The sequence below is a fragment of the Montipora foliosa genome, chromosome 12 (genome assembly GCF_036669935.1).
Source record: "Montipora foliosa isolate CH-2021 chromosome 12, ASM3666993v2, whole genome shotgun sequence".
NCBI lineage: Eukaryota > Metazoa > Cnidaria > Anthozoa > Scleractinia > Acroporidae > Montipora > Montipora foliosa.
In genome coordinates this window covers 9,110,824-9,115,823 of record NC_090880.1, presented here as the reverse complement: position 1 = coordinate 9,115,823, position 5,000 = coordinate 9,110,824, and the positions used below count along the sequence as shown (strand labels likewise).

General features: G+C 38.4%; 1 pseudogene; it reads left to right on the top strand.

Annotated features, from left to right (window-relative positions):
- Nucleotides 1–4,228: 4,228 nt before the first annotated feature.
- Nucleotides 4,229–5,000, top strand: part of LOC137980687 (uncharacterized) — a 7,626-nt pseudogene continuing 6,854 nt past the window's right edge.

Below are 5,000 nucleotides of genomic sequence, written 5' to 3'. Positions count from 1 at the left end.
TACAACAAGGTGCTGAAGTCTGATACGTCATCCCACCAGAATGGGAGAGCCCTTGAACATGTTAATAATATTCCAGCTACTGTACATTCTATACACAAAAAAGAAAGAAATAGATGTTAAAAAATCAATACCTGCTTGGTGGTTATTAAAAGTTAACTATATGGAGTGCTCGCATTTGATGTTAAATCGGTGGATCACTGATCTCCATTTCCCCTGCTGCTTGAATACAGTTCACAGGCAGGTATCTAGGAAGTACGGTATTACTTAATTTACAAGAGAAAAAATACCAGCAGTTATAAACTCCAAGGAAATTGGTTTAAAGCAAGTGTAATGTAAATGCTCAAAGAATATTGCTTAACACAAGAAAATTGAATGTCAGACAAACAGTCACCAACAACTGCGAGCAGTTTCATATTGCCATGATTTTTTGTGTGCAAACTTTCTGCTTGTTGAAAAAAAGAATGCATTATAGAACTTCCTGAAAATTGCCGTGGGGCCATAATTATTACTCATGCACTAATCATTACATGAAATTACTCGGTAGTGCAACATAGTGTGTATGACATGGGGGACAGGGCTCAAGTGTGAGTGACACAGTGAGATTACATTGTACGGCCACCTAGGTAATATGGTCACCTCGTTATTATACGGCCAATTTTTTGGGCTTCTTGCCAAAAGAGCCATTAGTTTTCTTGCAAAAACACCCTCGTTAATATGGTCGTCCATTGGTGACTGTATTAACGGGATTCCACTATACCACATATACACAATGTACATATAGCAATCCACCCTAATTAATTATCACACTGTACCTTTTTTAATATTAAAGATGGAAACATTTATAATAATCTCCAATGCTTTGCGCCTGTCCAACTAATGACATCGCAATCTTTGCACAGAGAGGGATTTTCTGGAGACAGGAAGTCCATGAGCCATTACTAATGGTACTCCATCGTACACGTCATGGAGCTCCTGGTAATGGGGAACCATCCCCAAACCACCAATGGTTAATAAACCTGGGACAAAGTTCTCCCCCATGAATTCACTTTCAATCTCAACTATCTTCAAAGCTTGCCCGCCATCAAGGTTTTCGTCTTGCTAAGATGACGAAACATTCGATAGCTTGGATTTACTGAAAGATAAGATTGTAGCATCGACTAGCTCGTTGGGATACTTCAGCTTGGAAAAAATTGATCGAAGTTCTTTACATTCAAGCTCAAAAAGTTCTTTCGTTGATGACAGACGGTATGCACGGTCTACCATTGTTCTCAAAAGCGAGGTTTTGTACCTACGATCAACGTGACTGTGAAAATGAATGTAAAGAACTTAGATCAATTTTTTTCCAAGCTGAAGTATCCGAACGAACTAGTCGATTCTACAATCTTATCTTTCAGTAAATCCAAGCTATCGAATGTTTTGAGTCCACCCCCTGTTGTGCCAGTTGAACAACTTGTGCGGATACTGCTGCCGTTCAAAGACCAAAAGTCTGCTGACGTCTTAAGAAAACAACTAAACAAACTTAGCAACAGAATCGGAACACCTCTACAGCCCATCTATACTAGTCGTAAACTGGGTGATGCACTTGGCGTAAAAGAACAAAAGCCCTCTCTGATCAATCAACACAGTGTGGTCTACAAATTTTCATGTCCTCTGTGCGATGCAGAATACATAGGCCTCACAACTCGACATCTTTTTCAGAGAATCGAAGAACACTGTCGCAGTTCTTCATCCATTTGCAGACATCTTCAACAAGATCATGATACCAGCCCTAGATCTCTTGACTTAGCCAAGAATTTTGCAGTTCTGAGGAAATGCCAAGGAAAGATGGACTGTCTGGTATACGAGATGCTCCTGATTAAAAAGTACAGACCAAGCCTTAACATCCAATCAGACTGAATACGTGCTAAAGTTTTTACTTGACTTTGGGTTTTCCTTTGTGTGAGGTCACTGGATGATTCACTGACTTAGAACAATAGACTATTGTTTTTGGTTTAGTTTTTTGACTACTTACTTATGTAAATTTTCTTCAAAAAATTATTTCTTCCTTTTCTTGATAATGATGACAGAATGTCATCGAAGCGTCGAAATCTCTCCGCGTTAGTTTTTCTCATAAATTTAATAACAAAAATCAATCTTATACGGATTACTTAATTACACTCAAAAGGCCTCTTTTGGGCTATATCCAAACCATGGATGTTAATAAAAGGCAGTGGGGCCAGTTCACTACCCAATAGAGCATATGGAGCCTTTTGCACATTCCATTGTCAAGTTGCACATAAAAGTTGGTGCCAATGACCCAAGTTGGATAGGAATTGTTTTGCTGCAGGTGGACACATGGTAAGAAAAAGGTATCAATGAGTACCTAAGTTAAACGAAATTATTGTATTGTCAAAATCTATGCCATGTGGAAAATTACCAGTGAAGCATGGAGAAAGAATAGAAAAATCTAACCCTACCTCAAACTAACTAAAAATTAACACCCAATTTCCCCTGGGGGTAATCTTATAATTGTTCGCTCATTTACTGTTGGCTAACTCAACTCAGTTTAATCAAACTGAATGCTATCTCAAACTGATTTTGGATGGCCTTTTTATAAAATTATGTACCCTGTTTACTAAAAATATGATTAAAAATGTTTATAGTGATTAAACCTAAAAATAAAATGTCCAAACATAGCTGGTGATCAACACATCAGATATGTTGATTTGTTATTTTACACCGACCCCAATAAGATGAACTACTGCTAACTGCTAAGTTCAACTTTTTTTGAATAATTCAAAGGAAGTTAGCAGTAAGAATAATTATTATTCACATTCACATTCACATTCACAAAACCAAGTGTCCTACCTCCACAGGATACACTCTTTTTGGGTTGATTTGTGCAAGGTAATGGTCACAGAGGCGTTAAGTATGCTGGCAAATACTGATCTTTAGACGGCACCGTCCATAATTTCTTGGAATCAAATTTTGGCAGGATTCCTGTTTGAGTGGACATGTCCTGCCATGTCAAATAGTGATGTGTACTGAAATAAAAAGTACCAAATTAAACGAGTGTAAAACATGTTTAATACATTAAGCCAACCAATAGGCTTAATGCAGAGGGCGTGGTAGGGCGTGATAGTTCCCTAAGAAGTCAAATACTATGCTGACTTGTATAACCTTGTGTTGTGGATACATTTGTTTTATTCCACTTTGTAAGTCTCTGTACTTCGTTTGTGTCTTGCTGGTTCTGTCTGCTATCTTTCCCATGCCGCAAACTGTGCCATCAAGTAGCAGCCATTCTTTCTTCTGTATGTCATGGATGGCCGTGTTGATCTTATTTTCACCGTCTTCTGGAGGTTCTGGGAGATAGAATGCATTGTTCCACATGATCTTAGCTTTATCTTTTGCTATCACTGCTGATGGCGGTTGTTGTTCGTACCATGGTTTGGAGTGATCGTTCTCAAAGTCATACAGATGGAGTAGATAATGGTAGAATGATCTTAGCATCTTGTCATGCCTTGATGTGTATAAACTCTGTGCAATAGTCGAACAAAGACACATAATGTGAAAGACTGTTTCTTGTTTTTGGCCACATATGCTTGTATTAATACTAAGCACTATATCTGGAATGTTCTGCCATGTTTGCAGAAGTGCAAGACTGTTCGCTGCGATGTCAACATCATTGTACTGTAGAGTAGTTTGTGCTCGTAGCCACTTTTGGTTTTGTATTCTGTTTTGTAGTGGTTCATGATGGCCTGTTGCTAGGGGGAAATCTCCCAGATGTGATCTTGGGGTCACGTGACGAGGGGGACTAAAATAATGGCGTCATCAGAGGCTTGGAAGAAGCCATCACTTTAAAATTTATTTTTGGCGATTACAACTCGTTTTGGAACCCTATGTTTGGTCGTGTGATTGGTCAATCTGTGAACAATGAAGCTAGCACGTGAGAGAGGGGACTCGTTGCTGTTTAGTATGGAAATTAGCGTAGGGTACAATCCCATCTTTTAGGCATATTGTGGGTTTAGACAGAGACACGGTGTATGCAAACAAACAGTTTTCGTGGTTTGATGATAGTGATGGTGTCAATAAACAAACTGAATTTAAAAGGTGCCTGTTTAAAAGGAAGTTCGATCAAAAATGGCAAAAAAGGGCGCTGGGACCCCTCTCTGAGTGAAAAAAGCCTCATTTACATGAGAAAATCCCATGATGCTACAGTACTTTCAAATTCAAAACAAAGTTTAGGATAATGGCGTCCACTAGCGGCGAGAAAGGCGAAGAAGAATCGTATGTACAGCGAGTCCAAACCCATGTTTTGAATTGAATTTTGCCTTGTCGCCATATTGATTTTCTTAAATGCTTGGCTTTCTTCTTACCATATGTGTCGCTCAATTTGTGGTTTTTAGGGAGTTGAAATTGTGCTCGAAAAGTTGAAACTGTGGTAAAAGGACAAGCATTCCGGAAGGTGTGACACAAACAGAAAAATTCATGCCTTTTGGGAAGCTCCTCGCTTCCAATTGCAAAATACATTGAAAAGGGAGTTTAGGGAAAGTGAAGAGCAACTAAGAGCCGATTACGAAACGAACACTGCAAAGTTTGCCGATTTAGACGACGTGAGAAAAAGGTTCATGAAGAAGAAAGCCAAGGTGGTTTGTATTTCGAGTTTATTTCAAAACTGTAAATTTTTGTGTGGGCCTTCTGCATATGATTTTGTCCTTTGTAATTTGAAACTGTCTTAGGTTGTGGTATTTCAAAGAATCATAGCTCAACAGGGTAAATGTAAGTCTTAATTTATCATTGTAAGGCTAAGTCTGGGCTAGTGTGCACAATACCCAGCCCGTTCATATAAGATTACAAACATTGATCAACAATGGTGTCCATTGTAACAATAAACTACTTGTACTTTGTTAGTATATATTTACTGGCTTTGTTAGTTTCATTGTAATATCAGTTGCTATTTCTGTTCATAATTTTCTGCTAAAGTTAGGTATTTATTTCCAGAGAAAGTACTGCAAGATACT